General features: G+C 29.5%; 1 pseudogene; it reads left to right on the top strand.

Annotated features, from left to right (window-relative positions):
• The first annotated feature begins 5189 nt into the window (after window positions 1-5189).
• Window positions 5190-9700, top strand: LOC124843519 (F-box/kelch-repeat protein SKIP11 pseudogene; annotated as a pseudogene).
• The last annotated feature ends 14906 nt before the right edge of the window (window positions 9701-24606 follow it).

Below are 24606 nucleotides of genomic sequence, written 5' to 3'. Positions count from 1 at the left end.
ATGTATATGACGGTTTTTAATCGCATCCGTCCAATACTAAGGGATAAAAAAATGACGTAATAGTTTTACATATAACAGTTATACAACACGTACATATTTTTTTAATACAAGAAAATTCAACGTTATGTGCCTTTTATTCGTGTCAATAAAGAAGGAATAACCATGTTTCCACTTAAAAAAAGAATAATAATGTCGAATACGACAAACCTAAAAAAACAAAAACAAAAGAATGGCATATTAATCTAAATTAACAATGTATAGGAGAAAAAAAAAACATTTATATAACCATCAATTGATGCACAAGAAACTTTCTTTCCGAGCATGCAAACCCTTGATTTTAATGGTGCAAAACATCGTATAAAATTAAAAAAGCTTGTTTAGATATTTTCAACAATTTTTTTCAAAAGGGGCAATTTGTGGTTGGTCAATTAAACACGCAGTATGAACAAGGACACTAGCATGGATAAGAAGAAATGAACAATGCCATCTTTAAGTGTGTTGTCTAATTGAATTATTTTAAGCAAGAAATATGCATTGAATGTGCTTTTTTATTTCCTTTATTTGTATTAACCCTGAAAAGGGAAAGACAATGACGAGAATAACAACGTGAGAAAATTAGGTCATGCATGAAATTGGATTGAAAGATAAGAGAGAAAAGAAGTTAAACACGTCGATGGATGAGAAAAAGAAAAGGGAAAAATTAGGGTTAATTGGATCATGGAGAATGAAAGAGAAGAAGAAGAAGATGATGATGATGATAATTGACGGGTGATGGCCACGAAAGTGCAAAAGGAAAGCCTATCAATCAAATTCAAAGCCTATGAGATTAGATTGGGAGTGGTGACAGTTGGAAACATAATTAAAAGTTGACATGCATGATTATAAAAATGTTTATACTAATTACAGAATCTCACCATCTTAACACAGTGCTTGCAACAAAATTTGGGCTTAATCTCTTTGGTTGTTTGTGGAGGTGTCCCAATGTCAACCTCTCATTCATGTCACAACACTTTCATCCTTTTAATAACACTTTATCTCTTTTCACCATTGTTGCTTAGTGTTCTATAAACATATATATATATATATATATATATATATATATATATATATATATATATATATATATATATATGCTTTAATTTCATATTCAAATTAACAACAAATATTAAAGTTAAACCAAGTTATATGCATTTGATAGAAAGAAAAGTGATAGCAGTTGGTGGAATAATTTAGTTTCTACTTTCTCACTTGTTTCATCTCTTAAATATTAATAATCTATAATTAGTTTATATTTTGCAGCTTCATTTAAAGTTTAGGAGTGTTTCTAAAACTGGTTTGATGTTTTTTAAATTAAATTTTGTCAGGAAATTTACTCAATTAATTACGTTTTACTTTGTATATCTAGAGATCTACTTGAGAATCGGAATAATGTACTGCTCTAGGTAATATCGGAAAGTGTTGATCAATTTTAAAAAAATCGAAATTCACCATTTTTCTAAAAATATCATGTGATGCCATCTAACTACATAACAATATATTTTTCAATAATTAACTTTTAGGTCCAAATCAAGGATTTATTTTAAGCCTCTATCCCTTAATTACCTTTGTGTTAGGTGTTATTTGAGCATATCCAAGAGTTAGTACTATGCATAAAGAAATGTTTTTGTAAGGATATATAACATAGGAAATTAAGAAAGGCAATAATTCATAAAATTAGATATATTGAGAAATTTATCGGTATGTGATAAATTTTAATGAGACATAAAATATATGTTTGAGCTTTAGAGTTATTCTCATGCTGACATGCTTATAAAAGAAAAAAGAGTAAAATGAGCTTTTACATAGATTATTTTTTAAAAAAAAAACTCATGAGAGAGTTGTTATAAATTAATTTGTTCATAATTTTTTTTTCTTATTCTTTTTCTCTTAAAATGTTGTTATTGGGAAGTTGCCCAAAATATTTTTATAATATTCTTTAAGACATTAAAAAATATAATTTTCGAAAAATTAAAAAGTAATAGGATAAAGTTTTGATTGCAACTTAACTTTATTAATTATGAAATATATAGTATATGGACACAAGATGAGTTTAAACCATTATTTTGAAATATAAAGTGTACGGATACAATATAGGTTTCAACTGTTATTATTTATACTCAATTTTAAAAAAAAGTTATTATCTATACTCTACCAAATTAATGATGAATTCTCACTTAAAATCAATATGTGTTTAAACATATAAATAAAGAAGACAAGAATTTAATGAGGTTCAGCGTACAAATACCTACGTCCACACATTAGGAAGTATATTTAGTTTTGGTGTATCTTCAAGATTTTACAGAAGGTTCTTATATAGCTAAATGGGGAACAACATCTCATAGTATTAAGCTATGTAAATTAAGCTCCCCAATACTAACAATTCTCCCACTTGGAACTTGATTTACATTATCCCCTAACGTAGTTGTCTTCATCATCAATTACTCTTGAAGGTCAGTTGACGCAAAACAACAAATAAGTTGAGGCTTTGTATTGCCTCAACTGGCCTTAAAAAATAATTGATGATGAAGACAACTACACTAGGGGATAATGTAAATCAAACTTACAAGTGAGAGAATTGTTATTATTGTGGATTTTAATTTAGTCTCACATCGCTTAATACTGTGTGATCTTGTCTCCTTTATAGTTGTAGAAAATTCAACCGCAAACTTCTCTCTAGTTCAAGTTTACCTTTACATAACAAACCTTTCTTATAGTTATACTTTTCTTCCTTCATCATGTTATATAGTTTTTTCTAGAGTTTTGTATAAATATCTTATCTCATTAATAACACATATCTCCTTTCTCTTGTTCTCTTTCTCTTTTCTGTTCTCTCTCTTGTTTTTTCTAAACTTCGATACAAAATTAGAATTCGTCCTTGTTTCAAACATTGACATATTTTGATTATCAAATTTTAAAAATGAATGAATATAATCTTCTTAATTCAGTAACATTATTTTCTTTTACGTTTTAAGCTTCTATACGACATTTGGTTTGAAATGTGTCTAATAATGTAACTAGCTCAAAAACCAAAATGAAACATTGTTTAACATGAAAAAAAACCATTATTACATAGTGATTTTTACACAATAAAAATATATCATTATTATTATAATATGTTTTAATAAACTTCTTTCTAAAAGGCTTTAAACAGTGAAAATAAAAAAAGAAAAAAATCTCATAAATTAAAATTAATTAATATATAAATTAATTCAATTTTAAGTCAATTTCTTTATAAATTAATTTCTATATAGTAGTAAAAAGTAGAACCAGATATTTTAAATAAATTTTATTTAAAGTTTATTTAAACTTTGAATAATTCTTTATGGACTATCAAAATAATATTTTATGAATGCAACTTCAAAGTTCTATTAAAATGTATGGAATGCTCCTTAATCTCTTAGAACATTTATAAAATATAAGTCAAAAGTTTATTTTTTATAACCCAACAACAAATAATAAATCGAATCATTTATACATAAATAAGTAAAAAGAAAAAAAGATAATATGATTTTTGCCCTTGCTATAAATTTGAAACTAAAGTAATAATTTTGAAAAAGAAAATGTAAGTGTGAACACATTGTTTGATCTTATTATTAAAAAATAGATTAGAAAATGAAAAACAGACAAGAAAGATATAAATCCCATCAAACAGTAAAAGAGGAACACCAAGAAATTGAAGTTTGGAAGATAGCACAATCTACTTTTTTGACTTAAGCTTGATTTATACAAACCGTGTTTAGCAACAGTGTCTAAATCATCATCAAATTTAAACATTATCATAGCAGTAAAAGAAAGATTTCTCTTCTTTCTCTCTCTTAAAATTAATAATAAAAAAGAAATCAAATTTAACTGTTTTGTTTGATGTTGTTTTGGCACATTCAACTGTTTTGTTGCTTTGAATCTTTGTAATAACTTTTAGATGATCTATTTTTACTGTTTCATTCAAATATTATTATAATTAACATCTTATTTTGTTAAATTTAGAGTATATTTTTATTGTTATAACTTTCCTTCAAAGAAAAATAACTACAAATATAAAAAGAATTTGATTTGTTTGTACTATATTAAGAGTTTATACACTTTATGTAATATGATTAATTATCATATAATTGTTTTAAATGTTAAATATGTCAAGCAAATAATTCATATATTAAAAACATATTAAGTTTGTTTATAGTACTTTTTGTAAAATATTTAAGTCTATTTATTTAGCTTTTTTGTCAAAATGAATATTTTGAAAAAAATAATAATTAGCAAAATATTTAAATATAAATAAAAATAATTTGTGAATAAAATATTTTTAACTATTCATATTGTAATGCTATTAAGAAGCTAAAATAAATATTTTTCATAACTATAAAAGTTATTAATGATAAAATATCACATAGTTATTTGGTAGAAATTATATATGTTAACAGTGAACAAAATTGTTTAATAATTAAAAAGATTGAAAAATCAATACACAGATAAATTATAACAAAAATTAAAATTACAGATTTATAAAATTAAGAAGATTAAAAAGTATATTTATACCTAAAACAAAATAATTGGTATAGTTAATTTATTGATTTTTATTATATTTATGTTAACATTGAAAACAGTAATGTTCATGATTTTTATTGATAATGTAACTTCTTTATCAGTAAAACAATAAAACTCATAATTAATCTCCATAACTGTGTGTAATGTATCAAGATTGACCAGTCAAGACTCACAAATGAGGAGAGAGATTTAACGGCTGCATTTACATGAGTAACCAATCAAAACCTGCCACATCAGCATACCGGCCGCATGTGATTCCTCCCCTCTCACGAAAAATTGACCAGCCGATAATTTAGAATCAAAATCAAACGGCAGAGAGACGTATCGAAAACGTAACGGGTTCCATCTCTCTATCCGTTCAACACGTCGCTCCACCGGTACAACCAGTTCCAGGTTACTTAACGGTGAACATGTTGGGGTCCCACCGCCGCTGCGTCCACGGTCACCGTCTTCTCTCGCGGCCGCCTACCGGACAATCCCAAAAAACAAAACAATTTTATTTTAAATCATAAAAGAATTCATAACAAACAAATAATAATGATAAAAAATTAGGAAGTAATAATTATTATTTAATTGTGCATTAAGCTATGATTTAAGGGAGATAAGGGGTTGTAGAGAGGGTCCTCTCTTTCAGATTTTGCTCCAAAATCAGAACAACCAAACCTTCCATCTGATTTGCAGAGAGTTTTCTCCAGGGACCAACCAGAGACAACCAAGGACACTGTAGAGAGAGAAAGTGGTTCTTTCTGTGAGTAACATGCAATAGATATATTATGTATATATATAGAGAGAGAAAAAGAGTTGAAGATTGTTGTTCAATTTGAAAATTGCCATCAAGTACCCTTTTTTTCTGTTCTTATTTTTGGTTGGTTTTGGTACCTATCCAACCCTGTAAGTTTCTAGCATTGTTTTTCTCTCTGCTTGCCTTTTTTTTTGTTCTCTTCTTCAAGTATTGCTCTCTGTGAATGAGTTCAACAGTGACTTGCTTTGCTGGTTTGGTTTTCTTCTGTTATTTAGAGATCTTTATTGAATTTCGGTTTTTCTAGTTGAATCATGAGGCGTAATGAATGATGGGTTGATTTAAAAATTTCAAACTTTTGTTGCTGCATTGGGATGTTGGATTCATTTCTGCATTTCGTGTGTTCAATTGAAGTTGACGTTATTTCTGGCGTTTTGCATCTTTGGGATCTGTCTATCACAGAAGGGGCATTTTTGTTTTTTCCACTAACCAAAGGTTTCATCTTTGTTATACCATGTCAAAAACAAAGGGAAATAAAAAAGTGGTTTTTGGGGATTTGTCTTGGTGATTGGTTGAACGATATTTCGATCTGAAGAAACTTGTGTGACGGGTGTTGATTAGATGGGCCTTGCTTGCTGTGATGGGTGTTTAAATTTGTGCAAAGAAGTAAAAGGGGCAAAAATTAGGAACTTGTGAATTGAATTGGATTTCATCAATTCTGTTTGAACAGGCTCTTGATTTTGCTGTGGTGGATTGAAGAGTGAAGGGCGTTCCTTTCTCTGTGGTGGAGACATGTTGGACGGTCGTTCGTGCGTTGTTCCGAGGTTGTTTTCCAGCACTTGCCAGGCAGAGAACGACTGGTCTTACATGAAGTGCTTGCTGGAGTTGGACATCAAGAATGGAAAGCGCCCTATGGAGATTGATGATGTTGAGGATGAGCCCCAGCAGCCGAGGAAGTGTACCAGGAAGTTGGATTCTTACAATAGAGTTGAAATGGCTCGAATTTCCCTTCAAAGGCAATCTATTGAGGCCAATGATTCCGTTGTTTCCCAGATGGATCAGGAGGCCACTGAGCCATTGAACGTTTGTGAAGTAGTTGTCGGAGAAGATGGAGCTTTGACCGACCGGCTATTTGGTGAGCAAGAACAGGAGGGTGATGGTGATTTGATGGATGTTGGTGACCATCAATCCGATGAACAGCAGCAGGCTAAGCCTGGGGATTTATCAGATTTTGGTGCCAGGCTATCTGAATATCGGTTGGAGGATGATGAGAATCTAATGAATTCAAGTGAACAGCAATCTGAGCAGCAACAGCAGCAGCATGGTGGGGATTCTTCAGACTCTGGTTCTCTCTTGCCACGCATGAACCGTGATAGCTCAATAGCCTGTCTCAGCCGGTGTTCAAGGTCAGACTACGGTTCTCTAGCCTCGTTGACTAGGAGCTTCCGGAACATAATCCGAAGTGGTGAACTCTATCAATGGAGGAGACTAAATGGTATTATGGAGCACTGGATTTATTTTTCCTGCGCCCTCCTGGAATGGGAGGCCTATGATCCAATCCGTCAGAGGTGGATGCATTTGCCAAGGATGGCTTCTAATGAATGCTTTATGTGTTCAGACAAGGAATCTTTAGCTGTAGGAACTGAGCTACTTGTGTTTGGGAGGGAGCTAAGATCTCATGTGATTTACAGATACAGTCTGTTGACAAACTCATGGACATCTGGAATGAGGATGAATGCTCCAAGATGCTTGTTTGGCTCAGCAAGCCTTGGAGAGATTGCAATATTAGCTGGTGGGTGTGATTCAGAGGGACACATCCTGGACTCTGCTGAATTATACAATTCTGAGACTCAAACATGGGAAACACTGCCAAGTATGAAGAAACCAAGGAAGATGTGTTCTGGGGTGTTTATGGATGGAAAGTTTTTTGTTATAGGGGGGATTGGGGGGAGTGATTCTAAGGTCCTAACATGTGGAGAGGAGTACAATATTCAGAGCAGGACATGGACAGAGATTCCTAACATGTCCCCAGGAAGAAGTAGTAGGGGTCCTGAGATGCCTGCAACAGCTGAGGCACCACCTCTGGTTGCAGTTGTAAATGATGAACTATATGCTGCTGATTACGCTGACATGGAGGTTAAGAAGTATGACAAGGAAGAAAAAGTGTGGATTACCATTGGGAGACTGCCAGAACGTGCAGTGTCGATGAATGGTTGGGGTCTTGCATTTAGGGCATGTGGAGATAAGCTTATTGTGATTGGTGGACCTAGGACTCATGGTGAGGGTTTTATTGAGCTCAATTCATGGGTGCCTAGTGCAGGGCCTCCACAGTGGGATCTACTTGCTAGGAAACGTTCTGGCAACTTTGTTTATAATTGTGCTGTGATGGGATGTTGAAGCATTGAATTTTCAAACATACAAATTTTGATGCTTCATGTCCAAGGAGTTGCACAAACATTGATTCGTCCATTGACACAGGATTCTTGCTAATTGGTACATTGCCCTCCCTTATTTCTTTCTATGATATTTTTCTTTGAAAGGTTGGGGATGATGGGGACAACATTCAGATATTACTCAAGATTAGCTGAAAAGTTTTATGGGGAGGAGCTATTCAGTCTTTTTTTTTTTCTTTTTTTTTATGTTTAAAATTTCAACCACTATTTTGTTACATTGAAATTGGCATCTTCCCCCATTTCCATTGACATGTGATTTTTCGAACTTTGGTATCATGTAGCAAAGGAATAGATTAAATAATTTAAGTTCTACACAAACTTAGGTTACTGGTGTTGTTTGTTTAAGTGCTTCTGAGAACACAACTAGATACTTGATTTTCTTGATCATAAATTTCCTAGCTTGAAGGAATGAATAACTTTCTGAGAGTTTTTTTTTTTTTTTCTTTTTCTTTCTTGGATTCTGTATTGATTCAATTTTGCACATTTGAATTCATGGACCTTGTATTTTGAGCTCTTTCTAGTCTGGACTTCGGTATCATATATAGAATTTTCTGTCTCCAATTTTTTTATATGGACCTATGCATTATGGCACTAAAAATGATGAAAGTTTTCTTTTTTAAGACTGCAACCTTCATGAAAAAATCAGTTTGCGTCTGCTGTCAAAATAAGTAACAGTGATTAATGGTTTGTTGTTTTAAAAATCGTTATTGGAGCTATGGTTAAGAGCAAAATGTTTCAAAGTTGAAACTATAAATGAATGATCTTTATTATTAGACATTGATGGAATATTGTACTGCATCATTAAGCCATTATTATTACTTCCCATCAAACAAGTTTTTTGTTGTCTTGGCAATTGCATGAACCCTTATTTTTCAAGTGTGTCTTAAACCTGTTGAAATTGAAATATGAGTACATCTGGTATTTCTTCAACCTGTTGTAGTTATTGGATGTTTCTAATTGTAAGTATATGACAATGGTCCATGTTATAGTAGGAAACTCATCTTAGTCCTGTAACTGCAGAGTTGCTTTAAATATTTTTTGTTGGGTGGTTGCATCACCATTATTAGACATCAAAGTCCTTAAACAACTTTAGGTCCAATGTGAATAAACTCTGTTCCTGAAATAATTAATAAAAAGATAAAATAAAAAACAAGTACTTTTTTTACTGCTTAAGAGCATAAACTTTATCTTAAGTTATGGAATATACTTCATTATTTTGCATTCTTATGTCTTTTATAAGTGAATTTATCTCAACAGAACTTCCTCTTGGTAGAAATCAAGAACAGCAGTTTACTAAATGTGTGAAACAGAAGTAAATTCTGTTGCATATCAAGTTGCATAAAATAAGTGATATTTTCATTTTACAATTTGCCATTTGTTTTTTTTTCTTTCTAATTTGCTCTTAAAAGTTAATATTAAAGCGTTCAGCCACCAAAATTACCTCACTTTTTATTTAATGTATTTATTCAAAGTGTAAAGCTATTTTAATAAAATTATTTTAAAAGACATATTTTCTTATGTACGTAGAATAATATTTTCAACATAAAAGTTCAACATTGATAGGAGAATATGGAAGAATAACCAAAAAAAAAAAAAATCAGAATTGAAGAATAATTTATTCTAACAAGTCCTAGTAACATTTCATTGACGTTTGATAACAGAAATGGCAAGTGACTCGCTCCAACAAATCTAAGGGATCAATCAAGAATGAAAGCAAAGCAACATATGATCAAGATGATGTTTCAGTTAACACATGATGCTGCATTCATAAGCAGAAAAATATTTGTTATTATTAAACTTTGGAAGAATTATAGATAGATTTTTATTTTAAATAAAAACTTGTATCCAGAGGTATCTCACAAGTACAAGTGATGAGACTAATCTCCAAGAAAGTAGAATATCAATTAAGGAATTTTTTTACCAATAAATCCTACATAGTCAGGGAAAGTAGTTAGTATGAAAATAAAGCCCAATTAAATATTTCGTCAAAAATTAATGATTTTAAAAAAAAGGAGTAAAGTCTCCCCTTTTTCTTCCAACAAAAGAGGGAAAACATTTTGAAACAAAACAAAAATGTTCAGAAATTAAGATGAGTGGTCAATATCTTCTGTTGTCTTAAGTTATGGTCTGAAGAAAATTCAATTGCCAAAAAACAGCATAATGGGCCGAATCTACTGGTATCTCTTCTCATGAGATTTTGAAAGTCCTAAGTTGTTTTTTGTTGGGTCTGATATCTTTAAACTACTAAATTCCCTTATGTAAAGCTATCCCTATAAAACTCATTGATTGATGAAGAAAACAAGGTTATATACAAGCATAAATCATGTTTGTGGAACACAAATTTGAACATTTAAAAATGGTATAACTTTTTGTTTTCAGTTTTTGAAACTGAAAAGCATGCTTAATTGGACCATAGTAATTAAGTTTTTACTTCGTGTAACCCATATTGTTTGATGGATCGGGGTTCCATGTTATGCAACTCACTAATGCATGTTGAAAAGTTGGGCTTCAAGTATGGATTCAAGTTGTCTATCCCTTTAAAATACATTTTCAATAAAAAAAAGAGAAAATTATTACTTTGATGATTACAATTTATAAACATGAATAATATTTTCTAAAACTTTTCGTAAAAATGTCTGATGGGTTTTCAAATAAGGATATTTTTCAGACGATGAAATAGAAAGCTTAATAAAAGTTTTTAAGGAAGAAAAACAATAAAGTATAATTTTTATACTTGTTTACTATATTCAAGCTATTGTTTACTATATTCAAGCTATGTCAAGTTTTTCTTAAAGTTTGTATTTTCACTCTTCTCATTCTCTATTAATAGAGCAAGTTTTCATTCATTTTTCTATTTCTTCATATTTTTGTTTGGTTGAAGAACATTAGACAATATATGCACTGAGGTAAAGTGGAGTTGATATTTTATAATCATTCTTGAACATACTCTCTCTTCACTTCTCACCTTTTCTCTCTTCTTCTTTTTCATCAACTTTCTTCTCTTTAGTTGATCTTCTTTATATAGATTATCTTGTGAGATAATCGTTAGATACTAAGTTGATATCAAGATAGGCTTCATAGACTTTATCGGTAACTTGGTCAAACTCATATTTACGTTGTAGAGTAGCATAGTTTTTTTGTGTAAATAACTTGTATGATCTTTTTAGGCAAATTTTTTTGATGAAGGATTCTAAGAATGTTTTTTTTATCTCTTAATGCCTTTTTTACCTTTGTGTAGAACTTCTACATTGAGCTAGGTGCTATCATTTCATACATAGATAGATAAAGAGAGCAAAGTATGCAAGCACGAAAACACTTTTTTGTACAACATTAAATGTTTTATTCGTTAATGATCGTACAACTCGTTGCATGTTCAGAACATATTTTACGTCAACATCATTTAATTAATGCATCACTTATTATCAAGTTGACTTAAATGATACAGGTGATATATCGTTTAGCATCAATTTGAGCTAACATATTGCTTAATGGGATGATTATCGTTTATCCCGACATGCTATGTTCTATAATTATTTTATAACATCTAGAGCCTCTTTTTAGTCATTACACATGATTTACTTTGTGAGACGCTTGGTGATACAAGTAGCTTGAATATAAATGCATAATCGTTTAGCGTATGCATTTCTTTATTGCATAAGATGCTATCTATTTGGTCAAAATTACTCTAATATTAATTATGTGTATTTTGTCCTAGTGACTCAGATTAACGATTTTATTTGTCAAGCATTTGTCTTTTGACATATCCAATTGTTTAAACACTTCTTTCTATAAATAATATTTCGTTTAGTATTGTTTGATAAAATTCAAAACATGGATTGCTAGTCAAACAATTTTGTCTCAATAAAATACACACACATATATATATATATATATACCACCATTAATATTATATATATATATATATATATATATAAATTTATTGTTTTAAGAAGATTAATATTAAATTTGAATTTTGTAATTAAAACATGTCATAAGCATTTGGAATACTCAAGCATCTAACTGTTCTAGTTATATATAAGACTAATTTCACACATATATATATATATATATATATATATATATATATATATATATATATATATATATATATATATATATATATATATAAGTTAAGTACCGTTAACTAATTGATATAACAGCCTTTTGATTTCATTGAACTTCTAAACTTAAAATATCTACAAGTGGAACTAGAAGGGAAAAATATAGATAATCTTTGGAGAAAAAGAGAAGTTTATGCTAAACTAGATTCTAATTGACTGAAAATGCTTATACTTACCTCTTAATTGTTGGAATATTATTAAGAAAATGGTAGAAATTTGCTCCAAAAGTTTTATATCCTTAAAATTTAACTAGAATTTTATATTCAAAATTATCTTTTATAACATTAATAAAAAAAACATGTTAAAAGATAAACTTTTCCAAACTTCTTTACATTTAAGAATTTGCATTTTTGATTTTTGGTGATTCTCTTAGAAATTATAAGAGTAAGTTATATTCTTTATTATGATTTTCAATAACTTGACTTTCCTTAGTTTCTAAGGGTTACACTTACCACAAATGTAGGGAGTCATAAAAATCTAAAGATCATACTAGATCATTGAAATAATGGTCTTGTAACTTATGAATTAGTTTACCTCCAACATTTGTTAATCTACACAATGTCATTCAGTTGAGAAAGTCAAAGGTTAAATCTAGTTAAACAATTGAAGAATAAAGTCATCAACCTAGTTAATGATCTGGGATGCAAGACTATGGAAGTCCATATGGGATAAAAGTGAGATAATTTTAATCCTTACCTCTTTCTAGGTACATGAATTTTCAAGGGCAAAATTTTTAGGCTTTGTTCACTTGAATGGATTTGGGGGAGAGTGATTGAATGAATTTGAAAGGATTTGAAAATAAATTTTTTTGTTGTTTATTTGAGTGAATTTGGAGGTAGGTGAGAGTGGATTTGGAGGTAGGTGAGAGTGGATTTTGAAGTAAATTTCTTTAATCTGTCACATCAATCAAATCCTACACTAATTCTCACAAACGTTGCTTCCAAATTCACTCTCACTTACCTCCAAATTCACTCAAATAAACAACAAAATTTTTTATCTTCAAATCCTCTCAAATTCACTCAATCACTCTCCCCCAAATCCATTCAAGTGAACAAAGGGTTAATGTTTGTGAGAATGTAAGAACCAATTCTTTTAGTTTAGAGGGATGATTTTTAAATGATAAGAATACAGGTTAGAATTTTACTTATTCAGTTTTTTATTTATGAAAACTCACCATCTTTTTTAAATACATTCTTTTCTATAGTCTCCTTACTACATAAGCTTTTTGAAACTACTTCTTGTCATTTTTTCTAATAGATATTTCTTGTAATGAGGTGGTTGAATCTAAATTAAATTTATCTTAACCAAAATTTGATTTGAAAAAGAAAAATCCTTTACTTTTACCTATAATTTCTATAACTTTTTTGTAGTTTCACATGGTCAATTTTTCAAGAAAGTTATTGTACCATATGACCAGATGGTCATCATAGTCCATTATGAAGACATGACCGGACGACCAGTAAAAAAGACAAATTGGCCGGTCGGAATGATCGGCCTCATAAGCGTAAATGATTAATGTTAAGGAGATTAAGGTAAATCATGTTTAAGGGTACTGGACCAGGATTGGGCCGAGATTAAAACATCGCTAATCCTAGGCTCATGCTCGAAAACTATAAATATAAGTCAAAGGTAACAGGTAGGTAGAGACAATTACTGTGCATTTATTACTGTCATTGTCGTATTAGATAACCGGACGGTTCAATTACTGACTTTGGCATCGGAGTATCTTTAACAGGTACACCCGGCCGGACTAGCGAACAAGAGACACAAGGAGCAGGACCAAACAACGAGGAAGGACAAATTGTGAAAGTATTTAGTGACTCAGCCTTATAACCGAAACAATTATTTTTCAATTGTTCTAAATCTTGAATACTTTTCTTATTTGGAATTATTTTAAAGTGTTTTGGGATTTTGAGACATTTCTAGTTTTTTCTCCTAGTTAAAGTTGTTCTTGTTTATAAAATAAATAATTATCTAGTAAGGGAACTAATCTAAAATTCCTTGTTTAAAATTGAATTATTGGCTTGGATTAATGAATATTCTTTCCCTAGTTTAATTGTAGATGGTTCAATTGTTTGTGAAAGTAACTGGATTGTGTTATTGTGAATGGTTAAGATTGTATTAAGTTATAATATAGTCATATTTGGATTGAGATTACTACAAAGTGGTTAATTATCACTTATTTATTTATTGTACTTCATTACTTGAGAAATAAATCTTAACATATTTAGATGAGCTTTATTATTCTGTCTCTATCATACTGAAAACGTGCATGAGAAAAAATATATTACAACTAATTTGTCAGAATCATTAAATTCAACTTTTAGTGGAATCCAGGTGTTAGTGTGAGGGTTTAGAAAATTCAGAAAGTGGAAGACAGGTGTCTGCATTTGGTTGGCCGATCGATTTTTGACGGTAGTATATAAAAAAAATTTTCAAACGTTGAGCCACTTTTGCATCCACCTCTTCTCTCCAGATTTCTGAGTTTCTCCTCCTTCTCTCTACAATTCTCCTCCTTCTCTCTAAAAATCCTCACTTTCTTCTTATTTTAATCATCATCTAGGACGTGTTTGATCTCTTTCTTGGAGGTAAGAGTTTTCTTCCAATCAATCCAGCCGCTGTGTGAAGTTTGTAAGTTAAAAATCACTTATTCTTTAAAGTTCTGCATTTTTCTGATGCATGCAAGCACTGTTCAGCTTGCATGTGTTCTTCATTGATCTTTCTCTAAATATGTTTTTGTCTTTATTCTCTAGTTGGTCCCTGTTCACCGATCAGAAATTTTAGAAGGTTGCTTTAGAAGTGGTTGCTGGTTAGATCAAACGGTGGAAGCTTAGGAAGTGTCGGGTGTATTCCAGGTAAGAGAAGCTAGTAATTTAATTATATTGTTCTGTGTTTGAAATTTCTGTTTGAATGCTTGCATGTATGAATGATGGTATGTTTGAATGCATTGTATGCAAATTCTGTGTTTGATCGAGTCCTGTGAACTAGAGTGGAAGTTTTTCTGATGTAGATGGTTCGGTCTTTGCTGGTTCGTATAAGAGAGGATGTGAAATGTTAATTGAAGTCAAATAGGTTCAGAGGGATAGATTTAAAAGAGATTATGGATTCAATTTAGAGTTTTAGAAGTTCAGAAAAACATCTTGTTTAGTTTAGAGAATTCCATTCAGCATTCAGTAGAAGTTTTACAAAATTATGTATAAAACGGAATGATTATTATTGACTGTTCGGTCGTGTTCCGTACTCAGTCATTAACTGGGTTCGGTCTAGTGGAAGTATTATCTATTCATGCCCGTTCGGTCTAATAGCAGTTTTTGATATTAAACTAATAATCAGTATAACCCAAGTGCTCGGTCTAGTATAAACATTCGATTTAAGTTTTTAAGAGTTTGGTTTGAGCTATGAGTGTTCGGTGTAAGGTCTTCGGGTTTGGGGCTAAATTCTTAGTAGTTAGTTTTCTATAGTGGTCGATCAGTAATAGCGTTCGGCCATTTCTTTTGTTATCTCTTATAAATCGTTCGGTTTTTCTCTAAATTGGGTAGGGTGAAGGTGTTCGGTCTCCAATGTTAACAGGTTTTATCTTTATTATGTGAAAATTTAATTGATGAATGATTGTGTATGTTAAGAATTGAAGATTTATACTTTCAAATATTGTGGAAGAGAATTCCAAGGAGGAATGCCTCATGGATGGTTGTGGAATTGTAAAATATGAATATGGTATGCTAAGCTAGTGTTCATCCTGATATTCTGTGAGTTACTCATTCTCAAGTAGAGAGGAGTAACTCATGAGTGAGAATGGCATGAGGTCCTACCGCCTCAGGGTGCCGAGGTAGGTAGTATGGGATTAACCTTGGGTAGTAGCTTGATTGGTGTCAACTGTTACACTACCACAAGTGCAAGGACGACTGTAACTACATATTCATACAATCCGGATGGTCAAGTCATAGTGTTCGATTTATATATATTTATATGAATTATGAGGTTTTGGTTGAATGTGATGAATTGCATTCATTGTTGTATGATGTATTGTTCGGTTTCATATGGATTGAACTTGCATGAAATGCATATATGTGTTTATAATTAAATTACAATAGCTTACCCTATTTTCTTTTTCTGTCTTGTCTTTTCCATTCGGTTTTCTTTTCCCTTGCAATGATCATCCTGTGGATGTGAGCAGAAGGTGACGAGTGTACGGTGGAGCAAGTGTTGGAAGGCGAAGATCCTGTCACTTAAGTTATGACCGCTCGGTCATCTGTTGTGTATAGTTTTGAATTGGACCATTCGGTCAATAGATTTAGTATTCCTTTTGCAAACCGATCGGTTTATACAGTGTGTTGTATCACCGTTCGGTTTATTCCTATGTTTTGTATCAAACTTATGTTACTTTGTAAAGTTTTTAAGTATTATGGTTATTTTGGATAAGTGTAATGTTAAATACTTTAGTAACTCTGGTTGAACTGATCTATCTTATTATTATATGTGATTAATCTATGATAATATTATGCTATATTTTGGGATGTTACATAATTTAATTAATAACTAAAAATTCGTAAACAATTACAACTTTTTCAAAACCTATTCCTATATGGCGAATGTGAATACTAAGAGTTCTACATAAAAGCATGACCTCTTGGCTATGTATCCCTCGTTTGTTTTATATATTCTTCCTTGGAATATACTATTTATTATTTAAAATCTAATGTTAAACATCAAGTTAATAAATTTAAGACAATGCATTTTCGTTGAAATAATTTACTTTCTCGTAATAATTTCTTTCATGAATTTGGAGTTTCATTTTGGGCAATACACTCATTTGCAAACATAATCGTACCAACATTATTTATTAGAATAAACATTTTACTGATTATGTTGAGAATTAAGTTCCCAAAGCTAAATTCGAATGTGAAATGACATTATTGATGTGGAAAGCTTGGTTAAAACTTAGTCTTTGAAGAGACGAATAAATTCTTGGTCTCCTTTCATTAATTTTAAAAAAAATATAAAATCACATTTTAATTTGGATTCTTGAAAACCGAATTTTGAGTGAATTTTTTTGTTTAGTGAGACTCTGTCATAAACACTGCATACAAAATAAAAACGTCGAGAGATATAAAGAATATTATGAGAATGTTTATATTGAAAACTTATGTTCTGACAAATCGTATAATTTATGTTTTGGTAAAAGTTAACTTTACTTCTCTTTTCCAACCTTTAATATCCCATCTTTATCACCTAACATTCTCATAATGTTCTTCATATCTCTGAACGTGTATGCACTGATTATGATAAAGTCTTTTTGTTTTTTGTGATCTACACAAATATTAATAACAAGGTATACAAACATGTAAACATTTTATCGTACATGCTTTTAATATTTTACATGTTGATAAACATTAACTTGTATTGCATGTTCGAAACATTGTGTCATTTGTCAACTCATTAATAAATGCATTGTTTAGTAAAGCATTCATATATGATCATCAGATGGTGTAAAACATTAAATGTTTTATATTCAAAAGTTGTTTGAGAATGTAGTGTTCAGCGAACTTTTGTCAGGCGATACATTTTCTAAGACGCTTGCTTAATTAACACTGTTTGAGTAAAACATATCTTAATATTTAGTGTTAACATTGAGATAGACGCTTATATTCATAAAACACTTGCTTCTAGAAGCTATCCGTTTAGACGTTTAGATGTTGTTACTAAAACGTTGTTTGTTACACATATCGTCTATTAGATGATTTTTTTAATAAATACGCTTTATTTCTTTAGATGTTATTTATAAAACTTTGTTTCTCAGACGATATAGTCTAGAACATGTTATCATAAGCTTGTTTCCGTCTATTAAATATGTTCCAAAATATTTTTTTCTTAGATGCTATTTCTTTAAAAACAACATTTCATTCAAAGCAATATTTCGTTTAATGTTTTTTTGTTAAACTTCAAAACCTGAGTTATTAGATGGTCTTGTCTTAACAAACCAGTCTCATAACTTAGAATCAGTTAAGAAAACAACTAATCTCTTAACTAAAATCTATTATGGGAGCAATTAGTCTCCTAATTTAGAATATGCTAAAGAGCATAAATAGTCTCCTCTAATCTAATAAAATAACCAATTTCTTAAAAAAAAAGCTCTTAAAATCATATGAGAGAAAAAAAGAAACAACAAAATTTGATGGGACAACTAATTTCCAAAAGAATAAAGAAGATCTTCTAAAATCTTATGAACAACTAGAGATATAAAGAAACAAAAATTCAATAGGAATAATTTTAGTCTTTAAAAAAAATCTCCTAAAATTCGATGAAAGTGACAAATCTATTATAAAAATGATCAAAAATTCGATAGAAACAATCAATGATAAAGAAAAAAAAATCTAATTTGAAACTTTATAATTTAAGTTTATCATCTTACAATAGAATAAAATATGGTTATTAATATGAGAGAGATGTGAATACTAATGAAATACCAAAATTAGGAAAAGACTTGATACATGGGAGTATATTTCAATGGATAGTGTTTTGACAAAGTAACGCAATTTGATCCCCATAACCTTCTTTTGGTACCACTATGGTATGACCAATCAATCACTGGAGCATCTCTCTTAGGACAACCGACCTAAAATTCCCAATTCAACTCACAGGATCAACATTACGTGGTCACCATTATCTCCCAAACACTCAAACCAAAACTCTACTATGCACCATTATACCTTTTTTTTTGTTAATGTTATATATTTATTGAGTAAATTACCTGCTTGAAGGACCCATGATCGATGAATTTAGGGTTTTCCACTTTTGTATCGAATGAAGAGATGAATTGTTGAATTGAGTTTTGTGGTATGAAAAAAAGTTATTGATTGATTGTAAGTGATTAGTGGAGAGAGTGATGGCACATGATGAAGTGTAGCATAAAGTGCAGTGACAGCTAAATGTGTTAGTGATGACTTAGTAATGGCCAAGCTGTAAAATCCATCCACCACTCACTGACCATCACTCCTACTTTTTGTCCCCATTTAAACCCTCACAAAAACATTGCATATATGTGACCTAGATTGCCCAACAACTTCAAATGTTTCAACATTATCCATATCATATCACAACAATTATCTAATAAGAAAATATTTCATCTAGTAGTATATGCCTAATAAATAAACTTCCAATTCTAGTTAGGGGGAAAGAAATTAAATCTTAAGGGTATCATATTTTCAAATAGAAATTTTTGCATATATTGATTAATTAAGATAATTAATACTTTTATTATAGTTTGGTGAGATCACCTACCTGTGAGGGATTTGAGCTAGGCTTTACCATTTGTGGGCTAATTTTAGTAGGGGTGGCTTATATCTCTTGCTGTATCTGATGTGACCTTATTTTTTTTTTCGGGTTTCATCATTTTTCACTTACCTTTATATTAAAAATGAGTTTAAATATGACAAATTTTCAAAAGATAAAAATGTTTTTATTTTTTCTGTGGTTAGAACTATAAAAACACCAATTTTAGAAAGCAATTACAATACTATTAATCGATTAATATAATGGAAATAAGAATTTAGACCGAGAGAAAGTGAATCAATGAGAATTTGAGAAGAAAGCATGTGTTGTTTCTTTTGAAAAGATTTGGAAGTAATTGAAAGTAAATTTAGAAGTAAATTTTCCAAAGAATTTGATTGATCTAATAAAATAAAAAAATGTTTTAATGGATAAAAAATAAAAGTTATTACGGTTTAATGAATAATATATTTTTTTGTAAAAATTATTTGAAAAAGTAAAGTAGATTATTATTATAATAAATAAAAATTCTTAATGTATTTATTATAAAAAAATGTTCAATATTTTTGTGCAAGATTATTGACCCATTTAAATAAACAAAGTCAAATAGTGTTAATTTTGTAATTTTTTAACCAAGTCAAGTGTAAGTAGGGTAATAAAACGGGGAAAGTTAACTTTTATTTAATATATATATATATATATATATATATATATGTTAATTATATAAATATTTTTAAAAATTTTAATTAAAATTATTATTACTTTTATATATTAAATTATTTATTTATAATTAATGATTATAATATAAGTGATAGAAATCAATATTTAAGTTAGAATATTATCTCTTATTTATGTACTTCAAACCATATAATATATAAAATTATCATTTTAAATGATTTTTTATTTTAATTCGAGAAAACGATTGAAGAGTTTATTTCATCCCACCTTAACCGGTAAGGTGATATAACCCAAACGAGTTATTGAGTTAAAAATAACAATTTAATCCATCAAATTATAATAAACTATTAAATTGGTGTTTGTGAAGTATAATATTCTTATTTAACCATAACATTGTACTAAAGCTTCTAATAAACATATTAAACAATAAGTTAGTTATGTAAAGGGATGACAACGGGTCGGATCGGACATAAATAGTGCCTACCCGCAACTCGACCCTCGCTACCCGCACAGATACCTGGTTAAAAAATATCCACAGGTATTTTAAAACCCGCGGATACCCGTGGATATCCGCGGATACCCGCAAATATTTAAAAAAAAAATATATTTTAATAAATTATTAAAATAATTTAAATAGAATTACAAAAAATATATAAAATATAATATAATATAAATTAAATATAAATTTAAATTCAATTTTAATTAAATTTAATCTTGTAAAATATAAATTAATGTTAATTTTAATTAAAGTTAACTTAATAAAATATAAATTAAATTTTTATTTTTATTTTTAATTTTTGCGGGTAGCGGGTATCCGCGAGTACAGATAGTATAATACCCGCATCCGACCCGTTTATAAGCGGGTATTAAAATATCCGCTACCCGCGGGTTGTGGGTAGCAAATATCCGCGGGTATCAACTATCCGTCGCGGATTTTATCTGCGGATATCCGCAGGCGTGAATTTTTTTGTCATCCCTAGTTATGTACATGATTATAATACATTTATAGTCCTCATATAAATTTATCAAAATATATAGTTTTATTTCATTTAAAGGAATAAAACTTATATATATATATATATATATATATATATATATTTTACACACTTTTTTTCAATTCTTAATTTTTTTACTATTAAGATATTTTCACCTAGAACATCACCAAGAAAGTATGGTATGTTTTTTACTATTAAGATATTTTCACCTAGAACATCACATGTATTATACTTTTAAAATACTCATTCCATATATATATATATATGGGTTTGCTAATGCGTGTACGCTTATTTTTCAGTTGGTACATTTTAGCAATGTGTACCGGATGTTAGTAGACAAAAATACCCTTATATATCATAGATTCTAAGTTTTAAGGTTAAGGGTATTTTAATAATTTTCATTCTCAAAACTAGAAAAAAAGGAACCCCCAGACCCTTATTCACCTCTCTCATTCCTCTCAACTCTTTCTTTTTCATCTCTTTCATTCCAACATTTTCTCTGTCGTAGCCCCAACTGAAAAAAAAATCAGAAACACTCGTTGTTAAACAATTTCCTACAAAAAATGATTTTATAATGGGTTTTCATTTTATAATTTTTTTCTTATCTAATTTTATCTAATTTTCACAAGCATAATGACATATGAAGAAATTGGTAATTGGCTTGGAAAAAATCAGAAACACTCGCTGTTAAACAATTTCTTACAAAAAATGATTTTATAATGAGTTTTCATTTTATAATTTTTGTCTTATCTAATTTTATCTAATTTTCACAAGCATAAAGACATCCAAAAAAATTGGTAATTGGCCTGGAAAAAATCAGAAACACTCGCGGTTAAACAATTTCTTATATAAATGATTTTATAATGAATTTTCATTTTATAATTTTTGTCTTATCTAATTTTCACAAGCATAATGACATATGGAAGAATTGATAATTGGCCTAGAGGGTTTTTTTTAGAGATGATAATTCAACTTTTGCAAATGATGAAATTAGAGAGGTCAGTGAAGATGATGAAATTAAAGAGATCTTGAATGAACCTTTGCCTAAAGGCAAATATGTCAATGACTCAACTCTTTACAAAGGCAAATTGTTTAATGGCGAATATTTCTGATTTTTTCACTTGGGGCTAGAGTAGGGTGACAGAGAAAATGTGAAAATGTTAAAGTGAGAGAGATGAAAGAGAAAGGGTTGAGAGAAACGAGGGAGGTGAGTAAGGGTTTGGGGGTTTCTTGTTTTTTTTTTTTTAGTTTTGAGAATGAAATTATTCAAATACCCTTAACCTTAAAACTTAGAATCCATGATATATAAGTGTATTTTTGTCTACTAAAACCCGGTACACATTACTAAAATGTACCAACTGAAAAACAAGCATACGCGCTTTAAAAAAACCATTCCTTTTATATATTCTATAATTATACACTATCCCTTCATATTAAATATGTATCATTATTAACAATTTACTCTATTGGTAAAAGACTCGAAAATTAAATTGGACTTACAAATTTTATACATGTCATATGATCTTTCACTCACATAGAGTTATATCTCAAGACCTAGGTTTCTTTTATATGATCGGATAAATTTCATATAACTTGATTAAAACAATTCTTTTCCGTACGAATCTAGATTATAACAATATTCGTTAACTCTTATCATCTAAATATCTTTCTCTATGTGAGTTTGATAATCAGTAGGATCAGGATAATTTTGTTGAGCAATCCCTATTCAATACATATCCTAAAACCACTCAACATAGTATTTTCAAGAAAATAAGTACTTCACATCACATATACATTCAATTAACAATCTCAGTAGAATATGACATAAGTCCTGATTCTACTTGACCTCTCTCTCTCTCACACACACACATCCACGAGAGATTCTAACTATTGGCTTGACTTTACCTGATCTTTCACACAAATTATTTTTTTAAATTTTAAACCACTAGTTTTCATATTCATAATCTTTCCCTCTTGCTCAACAAGAAAACAAGCTTGCCTAACGAGACAAAGTTAAGAGTTTTAAAGACTCAAACTCACCTAGTGAACATTCTTACTCACTCAGCTAGTTACCTATGGAGATATACTCATCCAAATAGTCTTGACTTTTCAGCAACTAGTTCCTTCTAAGTTCTTTATATTTTTATCAAATTAGTGTCACTCAGTAAAGGAATTGGCTCCCCAATAACTAAATACTAGGAGAAAAACCAAATAAATTCACCAATAAGACTATACTATTCTAGTGGTCCAACCACTTTAACTTTAGTGGACTTTATATAAAATAATTTTGTTCAATGTCCAATTCTCTAAGAGTCTTTATCACCTTAGCGAGTATAATAAGGGTCGATTCAAGGGTGAAGTAGGTAAAACATCCGTTTTAGGCTTATAAAAATCTTAATTTTTTTAGTGCTTGCTAATATTCTTCTATTAAATTATATATATATATATATATATATATATATATATATATATATATATATATTTTTTATTGTTTCTATTTGTTTTTATTTGTTTTTATTGTATTTTGTTGAATTTGTATTAGGATTACAAATACATCTCTTTTGTTCGATTTTGTTTTTCGGTACTTTTCAATTTATGAGTTTCAAGAGTTTTTTTGTATATATTTAGATGAGGAATTGAAAATTTTGCTTGGATTGAGAACTATTAATGAAGTCAAAGTTTAGCTTGTGGGTCAATATTGGAGATGAAATCTCTACTGAAATAAAAGAAGAACACAAAGTTAAATGAAATTAATTATGACAATTTAAAAGATAATTTTGCATAAAATTATAAAATTTTAAATAAAAGGCTTCATTCCTAAATTTGCTTTAGGCCTATTGAACCCTTAAGTCGCTCTTGAGTAGATTGACCAAAGCGTTCTATATTTTGAATTAAGGAATTTTGCTAAACAAGTGGTTGGCTCGCTCAACAAGTCTAAACAATTCAAAAAAACTCAATAGATATATCAAAGTCCAAACCAATTTAAGCCAAGTCTTTTCAAAGGCTTTCACAAGTAAAAAAGTGATATATTTAGTAAAATAACATCTCGTTTGACCCAATCGATATATCAATTTGAGTTTGTGTCGAGACAAATCATGTTGTTACACAAACATCTATTAACTTTCACATTTCAATAATAACTAACATCACTACTATTAAAATCTCATAAAAAATTTCATTCATGTCACAGTACCATACAATATAACTGTAAATAACAACAAAATAATTTGTTCCCTTACTTGAACGAAACCTTATGATCCTATTACAACTTTAAGCGCTTCCATTCATATATATGATACAATACTTTTACATAAAAATTTCATATCAACAATTTAAACATATCCTTGTGATCTTGGCAAATAAATATTCATCTTGAATCCAAAAGAGTAGCATACAAGCATTACTCTCCCTGTACGTGGATTTTTAAAATAATTTTAAAAAAAGGGTAAAAGATAAATTTATTCTAATAAATTTTTTGATTAGATAGGATCTTTGTAAGACTTATGTAACATTGATAAAAAGTAGATGAGTAGAAAGATAAAAATTTTAGAGATAAGGTAAAGAAAAAAAAGTTTCTATAAAGATATTGATCTTTAAAACGACACTCAACTAATTAATTTTTTAATTTATAAATTCTATATTTTAATTATAAAATATTCAAACTCAATTTATAAAAGATCATATCTACTCTTAACTATTTTTTTTAAATCCTTACATGAACATAAACCCACCTTATAAAAAAAAACTAATAAATACATATTTTATCAATTAAT

This window comes from Vigna umbellata, chromosome 3 (genome assembly GCF_029865625.1).
Source record: "Vigna umbellata cultivar VRB3 chromosome 3, Vumbellata_1.0, whole genome shotgun sequence".
Taxonomy (NCBI): domain Eukaryota; kingdom Viridiplantae; phylum Streptophyta; class Magnoliopsida; order Fabales; family Fabaceae; genus Vigna; species Vigna umbellata.
This window is presented reverse-complemented; position numbering and strand designations above follow the sequence as displayed.